We start from the raw sequence: 11289 nt of genomic DNA on the forward strand, positions 1-11289 counted from the left end.
CTTGAAATAAGAAAGAAAGAAAAAAAAAAAACACTGCTCATCCACTGCAAGGAGGATGGTGGGGGCGGTGCAGGAGAGCTGCAGAGTCAAAATGAAAGAAACATTTTCAGAATTTCTTTCAAGATTAAAACTTGACATTTAAAAAATAAGAAAAAAAAGAAGAAGAAATCTGAGTTTAACATTTAAATTTGACAAGAATAGAGTTGCCGTGATGCAGTTTTAGGTTCCGGCAGGAAATCAAGGATGCTTGAGATCAGGGTTGTGTGGGGGCCGCGTCACCTGCTGCACGACTCTTTTTTTTTTGTTGCTGAAAGTCTTTACGACTCTGACTGTGCTCTGGGTGCTGTTGACCTGCAGCTGAATGAATTTAGGGGCGATCAAACACCTCGCTGACGGATCGGAATTAACCTTGTAACTGCTGTACATAGAACTGTTGTACAGCAAGTTTGCATTAATGCTAAATCAGAAAGACAAATGTGTCCTTTTCAGACATGAGATCCGCAACACTTCTGGCTTTTTCAATGTGTCATGCAGACATGGATCACTTTAACGTTCATGTTTTTATCGCTTCATTCAGTAATTCCCTTGACAGGAACGAAGAAAACCTCGACACAGATGTGATAACCGCCAAGACGGGACAGGTTCAAGGAGCTACTAACACACAAAAGACAAAACCAAAGCTAACAGCTAGTTTAACAACATGGAGATGGGATCAGTCAGGGTCTAAGGATAAATAAAACTGTGTCCTTACCTTCACCTCAGACAAGTTTAAAAACTACAGTTAAGTCATTTGTGACATAGCGGCTGTCTTCAGATTAAGCTCGACGGAATATTATTTTACAGTAAAAGTCCAATCCATTTGTTAAAGTCACAATATTTTTCCGGCATATCATTTGTTGATTTCTTTGGTTTCACTGTCGCCTATTTACTGTGGATGTGTTTCCAAAAGCAGAACAATGCCAATCATCATGTTGCTAGTCCGATCTGTATGACCATCTAGACTGCATGTGCTTCATACTTGTGCTATGTTGGAAGCGATAAATGTCAGTCTGACCTCGCCTCTGCGACTTTTATGGAAAAGCTGCCCATTCAGATGTGAAGCCGACACATTCAGATGCCGTCAGATCAATGCATGTCTGAAAGGGGCCGACGCCGTGATATACGACAAAACAGTCGCGCGAGGACTTCTGTGGCTCTGGGGATATTGCTAAAAATCTGGCAGTAACGCTGAATGCCTTTGGAGACTTATTTCCATCTAGGTGCATGTGTGTAGTATAAAAGATGATGCACTTACCAGACAGCCTGAAAGTCTACAAAAAGATAGGGCTGCATTATAGGGAGTGTATATTAAAAGCCAGTGTTGCTTGCAGAAGGACCAGCTGGGACAAAATGCAAGCCTCACGACTTTATGGAAGCGCAATATTAAATTTTAAACTTTAATGCTAGCAGAACAGCAAAATGAGAGCAATATTATCCTCAGATATGATGGTCCCTAAAGGTATGAATGCACTCTATTTAGCAAAAACAAGTTCTGTGGGTGTGAACAAGCTGCATTTGATTGTCGTAACTGCAGAGGGAAAGTCGGGGTTGAATATCTCACTGTTCTCCTTCATCTCCCACCAAAATGAGCATCTGTCCACCAGCGTCAATCTGGCTGATTGCTTTTCCAAAATTTTTCCTTTTGATTACGTTGAAATGTGCAGATTTAAATTCATGAAGTCGGATATTTTTCCCCGAGTTTGTCTCTGGAATATCACGCCTTTCTTCGCTTTGGGCGTGTTGTGTAATTTCTGGACGTTGTCTTCATGGCTGTGCCATGTAATAGCAGACAAAAACATGAAACCAGCTTTGATCATGTGGTGAAAATGAAAAGCTGCTCTGGACAAGATTACATACAGAAGTGTTATTATCCTGCATGACAAACTGTGGTTTCCTGATGCCTGGGGGCACTCTTTATTCCCACTCGACATTTTTTTTTTCCCCCCTTATAGTTTTTAAAGAAACTCCAAGCTGTCTGGTCTTACTCTTTACTGGCAGGTTAATTCATTTGTGGGTATTAAAAAGTTATATTTTGTATGCAGTTTTACCACTCTGTGGCGCTTGGAGCTGCCAAATCTGAAATTGCCTTTTGCACGCCCAGCTTTGAGTATTCAGCAGGGGCAGTGAAAGGTGTGACAAATTAAAGCGATTAGTCCTAACATATATTGTTTAATGCAATTTGTCCTGCATAAATTTGTTGTAGATATGTTTGAGTGTCTTTTGTCTGTTTTCTCTTATCTCCAACTTGCAGATTTAATTACCCGTGCGAGTCCATGTGGAGCGTACAACACGGAGAGGTGGTGCACCGCTTGTGCTGGTAATTATTTTGTACTTCACCGAGCTTGTAGACAACCCACTGAAAATGTAAGCAGCATCCGTGATGACAATGCATCAGCAATGGGCTGCTGTGGGCTGATTACACAGCCTTAGTCTTTAAGATGGAATAAGCAGAGAGGAGCAACATTAGCCATCTTGACATAAAGGTCAACTTTGTGCTTACAGTCCAACGAGTCACATTCCCTTTCACTTCATTGTACTTTTGACTTCATTCAAAGCAATTCCATTCGTTCAATGTGAGAATTTGGATAAAGAAACGCTAATGGAGGCAGCGGAATTACTCTCATTTACATTCAAGGATGGTAAACATGCAGTTCCTTTGCTTAAGAAGATTTGAAAGTAATTATTTTCAAAGTACGAGTGGATTTCTCCGCCAAGAGTTTACGCTCGGTTTTGGAGGAAAGAACTTACATTTTTTCTTAAAGTAACTGTAATTGGAGATTTTGCTTGTGTTCTTTGATAATTAAAAGCCAAATTAAACTTTTGTGTCATGCTTCTAGAATATAACCTAAAAGAATGAATAGAAATGCCTCATTTGCCTCGTTTCCCTCCAAAGTTTTCAATGTACATAAATCATCATTTTCAAACGCAACCAGAGGGAAGTGAAAAGTCAACTATATTAACATGAGGGATTAAGATATTCAAGCAAGAGTAAATAGTCACATTTGCATGAGAAGTGCAGAAATGTGTAAAATAACTGTGGGTTATTTAATCTGCACTGATGCATGCAAACAAGCCAAGTGACTGAATTATTGGCTAATAAAGACCAAAAAAAAACACACTACGGAAGCTATTAAGTCAACACATTAGTGAAATGTCACAATAGTTATTCATGGTATTAACATGTATGTGGGCTAACTGTGCGTAGCATCCTCACACTTTCTGTTGGTAGAGTTTGTGTTGCCTGTTGGCTGCTGCTGTTCATGCAAACTAACACAGCAGTCTTGTTTAGTTAAAACACTTTTCTGTCACTTAAACATTCGGTGGAACAAGCTTCCGGGTTACTGATTAAGCAGACCTGCTAAACTGGTAAATTAGCTGTCCGGCTTTGTGTGCATCCCGAAATATCTGTGCAGCGCTTCAAGTTAAAGCAACTTAAAGAAAAGAGGAATTCTCAGATTGGAGCAATAGGTATGTGGCACATTTCACTAATTCTGTATTTGCCTCCTAATAGGGCTGCAAACTTATGGCTGAAATCACGATTAATTACGCAATTGCACTTTCATATTTGATAAACAGAGCACTGCTTTCACTCCGATATCGTACTACATGAGTGGTAATGAACACATCTTTGCATCAAAATAACAGGTAATATATTATAGCCATTCAATTCAATTTATTTTAATCCTCTAGCAGCAAAATATAAAGTAAAATAATCTGCTTATCCATAGACATTACGATTTAGCTAGACGGCTGTGCACAGAGAAGCCTCTAGTCTCCAGTCAGTTACTGCAGCTCAGTTTTACCAAAACGACTTTAACAGCAGCAGAATTCGACCTTCTAATGCCTGATTAAGCCAAATTAGTTTGTCTACATGGACTCTTTTCTGTGGGCACACATTTTAAACATCAATATTGTATATAATTGTGGGAAGACAAATGTATGATCGTGAATAATAGCTCATTAGTTCTGCAGGTCAACATATTACTTTACTTTGCAGAACTGTTCTTGCCACCAAAGTTGGCCAATGCCTGACCTAATACAGCTGATGGTCACTAGTTGGATATGTCAAAGCTTATTCAACATTCCAACATTCCAGAAAATCATTTTTTAATCCGTCTCCTTGTGCCCCCGAGTGAAACATTTCCGTCCTCTGTCTCTTGTTCGCTCTCGTTACAAGCCTGATTCATCATAATGAGATGCTTTACTTAGGAGAAGGTCTCAGAACTGGCTGGTCATGCTGAGCTCTGCGTGCCGGCCAGGTGTCATCGCTTCACACCAGCGTACAGAGACAAGACCACTCACTGTCACCACCTGTTTTCATGCATTTCTCTCCCAACTGCTGTTGAGGATTGTAAACACTCAGTGAAATGCTGCACAAAAATAAAAAGCGCCCTTGGTCTTCACTTGCCTTTTACAGCACTTGCCGCCACATCGGTTCAGCACAGTAGGCTAATGCAACACCTTTTTAAACTTTCCTCTCACGATTCCAACTAATCCAAAACTCTGAAGAATTATTAATTACAAGCTGTCACCGGCAATGTCCACGGGATGGTGAAATTATTAGGTAATGACGTATTGTCAACAACAAATACAGGATGCTGGAGAAAACAATGTGCTCCTGTCGACCACTGATTATGGTAATTTATTAACGCGCCACAAGATTTCCCAAAAAAATAAAGTTTAACAAACTCGTGCCCCAAAGGTCTAAATTTACTCCTTTACCCAGATGTTCTTATAGCGAAACCGCATTAACCAAAAAGAAGAGAAGTAAATTTGTACACATTTTTAGGACCTGCTTGTCAGTTCTGAAGACGTGTTACCTGCAGAATCTCTCCCCTCATCTCCTGCAGAACGAGGGCTGCTAATTTAGTCCAAAGATCTGTCTGATCACTCAGAGCATCCGTCTGTGGGTGTGCGGTAATTACAAGATGTACGCATCACTGTGGAGAGGGATAATCAAGGACAGGCAAACGCGGTACAACCACTTAGATTAGCTAAAAAGCGCTTCAGAACAACAGCTGTCTTTATTACTGCACTATACCTGACAACCTTGAGAAGATAAGGGGAGATTCAAACCAGACGATGTATGTGTGTGTGTGTGTGTGTGTGTGGTAGTCGTTACTGAGCAAATGTGAAGATTCAGAGACCTTATTTCCTGCATTATAGTCACCATCAAGTTGCACCAACACATATCAAAGGTAATGAACTGAATCGGGCACTTATGTAATGCTGCAAGCTGCCTTTTCAATAATCATGTAATTTTCTCCGTGTGCAGCTCGATGTCACTTCAGCGTAACCTGTTATAAAGTCCTGTCCTTGGCCATAGTGGCTCGATGAAAACAGCAGAACATAATTTGATCTCATTAACTTTGCTGTTTTTAACCGTCTCTGCGTTCACGTCCCTTGGCCTTAATCTTTTTTTTACGCAGGGCTTCTAACTAAATTTTTACAGTGGTTGCAGTGCTTCCTTAGAAAGTTTTTCGCACCACTTTTGGTGTCAGATAACAGATTTTAAGTGTTCTTTGACACTTCCTATGGACGCTGGTAATTTCTTGACTCATAATGTGAAGATACATTTAATTCATTCTTTTTCCTCACGACAACCTAAAGTTAGTAAAGGGTAGCTCTTTTTTAGCTACATTAGAAGCAGCAATATATATCCTGATCAATCTTGACTCCTCACTGATTGGGTTTGCTGGTGCCTAATGCAGAATTCATTACTGCGGCTGCTTTGCAATGCAATTCATAGCATTGGCCATTTCATTATATATGTATACATCAGCGTTGCATATGTGCATATAGAAACACATGCGGTTGAGAGGAGGGGTGCGAGTTACCCATTTTCTAAGGCTATAATTGAAAAATGCAACTCATGTAGCTGCAACAATTTACCAACGTTCCCCAAACGCCTCACATGGCTACTTGGAGGTTTTGCACAGAGAAGCTTCTGTAATTCAGACAAGCAAGTGAAGAAAATCAGTTTGAAATCATGCACTCTAAAGTAAGATTTACTAAAGTATGTTTTTAAGTATCCGAACAGGCAGCCCAGAGACACACAAGCAAACCTACTAAATGTCGGACGCACTGCTGTCACTGTTTTTGGTCACATGTGAACCAAAATATCTGCGTAGTCGAGGTCAACTTTGATTTAGACACTGCTAGGAAACATACTCCATAAACTCTTATTATTATAAACATACAGACTGAAACATTACACCGTGTTTAAATGATTGCAGAAGCCCCATTGAATCCGTCAGCAGCGTAGAGCCAAGCGTTTAACTCTGACTGACTCAAAAAAGCAGATATTTGTCATCATTGTCTCAGATCAATAGAAAGATGCCCCAAGCAAAAGTTTACCTCACTGTTATTAGGGGTAAAGTGGGAATCAATTTGCTCTGATCTTGGTGAGACTTGCGTCAGTGTGCAGTCAGTGGTGAGTTCATTCTACATACCCACGACTGCAGCTCAGATGTTGTTGACTGCTGTTAACTTCTGGCTCAGTCTGCTCATCTCTTGGAGCTCCTGCACATATCCCTTTCTTCCGTTTTTTATGCCAGCCATGAAAGTAGCTGATTCCCTGAAGACAAGCAGCCGGTGAGCTTCAGCGACTGTCCACTTTCGCATTAAAGCCGAGCAGTAACTTGATCAACCGCGGCAGGACCGCTTTCAAAGCGGGCCTTTGAATGTGAGCCGCTCAAGGCTTTAAACTGGTTAGTCAAATGTAAAACTAATGTTCATGCTCGTCCGGCTGGTTGAAGTGCCAAGTGTAATGTAATGAAGAAGAGAAGAGGGGGGCATCCTTGTGTATTCCTTCTCTCAGTCATCTACACTCGCTGCTACCCATGTAAGGATGAATTACTGCAGTGCAGGGCTCACATCTCAATGTGTGTGTGCTACGCGTGGGCGGCTTCCTACGCCGAGAAGATATGAAATTTGGCTTTGTCAAAATTGAAAATTATAATACATTTGATATGTCTGCCTTTGCCTTTAGCACATTTTGTACAACTGATGTGAAACCCTCAACAACAACAACAAAAAAAAAAAAGAAAAGTGTGTGGGCAGCACATGTTTTGCACAACTGGTAGAATAATTTGCTAAGAAAAATGTGGAAACACCAGTTACATGGTCCCCATGTTTCATACTCACCTCAGTAAAGAAAAAACTGTTGTGCATCAGCCAATTGTTTGTAACCCACAGTGCATATTAGCATTTTAATTGCATTCAAATATTTAGCAATTTTTTTTAGGACTCTGCTGCTCAGTTAATAAGCAATAATTACAGCACCTCAATTCAATGCATTCATTTAACTCGCCATTTATCAGTGATTAAAAAAAAATCAGCCTTTCTAGTTTTAATGGTATTATTACCACAATGTGATGTTTCTGTCCCTAAGCCCATCTCCAACATAGCTTATAGTCGGTAATAGTGGTTTCAATATCTATGAATCTCCCCCTTCTATGATGCTTTCATTGTGACTCCATCTTGAAAAATATTCATTTCATTGTTAAAGGTGGAGATGTGACACTATGGCTTTCATTAAACATAGAAAAAAAAAAAAACCCTCTTCTTTCACGACAGCTGAGTAAAATTTATTATTTGTCTATTCTTGCAGGAGAAGCAGCTCATCAAACATCCCAGTTCTGATGAGGCTGATGCAACAGGCGAGTGCCCTCTTGAATGGATTGGTGTAGGGGAAACAGAACCGCGAGCCCTTCATAAATAACAACTCCAAACTCTCTCAGGAAGGACAGCCGCACAATAAAGCGTGAGTGATAGGGGTTTGATCAAAGGTAAAGGTTGAAATGGTTTTCTGGCAGGCCCATGCCATCTGAAGTGGGCGGAAAAGCTCTGCGGGGAAAGGAGATTATATTTGTTTTACTGAAACATCAATAAGTTTCAGAACAAATATATACAGTGTTGGGCCAAAAACATCATGGCCACCCCTATTTAACCGGCTGTTGGTCCTCTTTTTGCTACCAAGATGTTAGAAGGCCTTTAGGTTGCAAGGTGGAGGCTTGTTAGAGGACATCCTGACCTGCTGTTTATGGTTTATGATCTCTCCTCAGACCATTGTCGGTATGTATACACCAACCCTGACTGGAGGTGGCCCCACAAACCTGAACTTTTTTCGACTATGAGAAGCAACTGTTCACTTAGAATACATCCAATGCATTCGCCACCATTATATCAATTCAAGACTGTCTCCCACGACTTATGGCATCTACACAGATACATTAATGCACTGTAGGAAACATTTTCAACCCAAACAGCACAGAAGTCCACAATCAACAGTTTGAGGGATGGTGTTGGTATCAGTACACAGGAGAGTGCTGCTAGTATCCCGCTTTGAACACTATTTTTTTACTTAAATTTTCACTTTTGCTGTTTAGTTGACTGCTTTTTTAGAAAACTATAATGGTTAGGGTTAAAACAGAGCCACTCACAAAACATCTGAAGCCTCTCTTCCATTTTCTGGGTTACCAGGGTGACGAGTCCCGCCTCCTCTAAAATGTGTTAGGTTGGCTTAAAAGGAGCGACGGCAAAGAAGGAACATAAACGGCAAAAGGTATGTTGATAAGAGGCGTTTTTATGAAACATGCAGGTTTTTTTTCCCGTCACTTAGGGCTCAATTTACGTTTTGACTTATCTGTGTATGCACAGAAATGTAACCAATAAGCCACAACACTGAAACCACGGACGAGCACTGATAATGTTGTTACAGTGGCACCTGTCAGTAGGTGTGATTTATTAGGCAGCAAGCGAACAGTCAGTTCTGGATGCTGATGGGTTGGAAGTAGAACAAATGGGCAGCGTAAGGATTTGAGTGAGTTTGGCAAGGGCCAAATTGTGATGGCTAGATGACTGATGACTGGATGTTCCGTGCATGCGGCGGTTAGTATTTACCAAAAGCAGGTGCAGTCGCCAGTGAGACGGCGGCAACGTCACGGGCAGCCAAGGCTCACTGACGCACTTATAGAACAAAGGCTGGCTGCTGCGGTCCACTCCCACAGAAGAACTACTGGAGTACAAACATCTGAAAACCCTCATGCTAGGTATAGGAAAGTGTAAGTACACACCAGGATTAAAAGCACCTAGAAGTGGACCATGGAGCGATGGAAGGAGGCGGTCTGTTCTGATGAATCATGCGTTCTGAATCACGGGTTTTCTCTTTTTACTTTAAGTGCATACTTCGGCTGCCCTCACAAAGTACGTACAGTATAATGCACACAACGCTGTGACATATATAATGGAATTGCACAGAGGAGTGTGGGTCCGATGGCCTGCTTGTATGCTGCAAAATCTGACCGAATATAGTCGGACATCTTGCTAGTTTTGGCACACTGTATTTGATATACTACATAGAGGCATACTAAATCTGTTTTCTGGGATGCTATATAGTATGCAAGTATGGGTATTAGAACGTCGCCATGCTTTCCTTTACATGCATTGTTTACTTGAGGAAGAGTTGGCAGCAGGTTGTACTTTGGAAAGACGGAAAGTGCATTGTTCCACTGGGTAACTGTCCCAAAATACATTAGGATGTTCCTTTAACGCCTAAACATTGCTACAGACTACATTCACTCCTTCATGGCAGCAGTATTCCCCCATGGTAGAGGCCTCATTCGGCAGGATCATGCCCCCTGCCACCACTGCGAAAAGGAATCGTCGGAGCAACACGAGTTCAAGGTGTTGACTCGGCCTCCAAATCCCCCAGATCTCCACCTGATCGAGCATCTGTGGGATGTGCTGCAAAAACAAGTCGGGTCCAGGGGAGTCTCCACCTCACAACTTCTGGAGCTTAAAGGATCTGCTGCTGACAGAACGCCTTCAGAGGTCTTGTTGAGTCCATGCCTTGTCAAGTCAGGACTGTTTTTAAGGCATAAGGGGGTTTGATTATATCTATCTGATATATCGACATTTAAATGTTTGCGTACTGTTTACAGATTAAAGCAGTAAATGTCATTCTACTTTTTGTCCTGTTCCTGATGTCGTGCTGCAGGATTTCTGGATTCTTTAATTATTTACCTGCACTATAGAGCCACTCGTTTACCTTAGTTGCCTTGTGCAGCTTTTATTGATGCCGGAGATGCTTTTTTTCCCCGTGACAATAATTGTGAAGAGTCCCTGAAGAGCCGTGTGGGTGCTTCGGTACTCTGCTGAAATTGTTTTTTTTATTCTCTCCCAACACTTTATTATTACGTATTACTGCGGCAATTCATTATCATTAGATTGGATGTCAGTTTTTACACATTTAATACTCTTTAAAAGCTGTCTTTTGCCATCATCTTGTTTTAATGTTTAACAAGGCATCATCCAAGGACTGTGTATTTATCGTACACAGTTTTATGCACCATAACGGCAACTGGAAACCTAGCATTTAGCTGTTAGTGGTAAAATTAAATAATATTCTTTAGCAAGCATCACGGGAGAGAAACAAGCATCTGTGTGCACGACAGGTGAGTGGACAGCTCAGGATTTAATGTTAAATACCGTATGGACAGCGTGCAAATCCAAAATTTATAATCTGTAATGGCCTTCTGATGGTTGACAAGCCAGAAAAAAAGAAAACCCACCTGAAGCTACGACCAGAAAATGGAGGTAGAAAACATTTAATATAAATGATAGAATATGCTGATTAAATATGCATCGGACACTTTGAAGTAACATACTTTTAACAAGGTACTTATTCTAAAAACTGGAGGTGCGGAGTCAGAAGTGGGTCAATGTTGAATGACGAGAGGATAACTGCTGAAATTCGGCGAGATCGTTTCGCTGCTCGGAAAGTTTGAAACTTTAAATGGCTGAGGAGCCCTTCATTAATACATATGCACAGGGATGTGATAGACTGCGGTATGATGTTTACTGTCATACTAGGCTGGCTTTGCACTGAGGAGGAACTGCAGCATATTCCACGATGACAGACCCGCCGCTTTAATATTGCATTTAAAACATCCTTGCATGACTTGGACGAGGCTCACAGGTGTGAGCTTCACACATCATCAGGCCATCAAACAGCATCATCCTGCGCGGCATTGTCAGCTTATGTATCTGCTGTGAGGGAAAGCGTTTCTCGACAATTTTCCACCGCGGCCTGCGAGGCATTTGTGGCTGCGTAAACAAAACAAAACAACAAAAAAAAAAAAAGGGTCGCAAAAATGGTCGGGGGGTAACTTTAAAAACCCAAACGTGGCACTAACAAACAGATTTCTGCTAATTCACAAATGGATATCTGAAATTGTCATGCACCCT

This window comes from Stegastes partitus, unplaced genomic scaffold (assembly GCF_000690725.1).
Source record: "Stegastes partitus isolate 25-593 unplaced genomic scaffold, Stegastes_partitus-1.0.2 Scaffold630, whole genome shotgun sequence".
Lineage (NCBI taxonomy): Eukaryota > Metazoa > Chordata > Actinopteri > Pomacentridae > Stegastes > Stegastes partitus.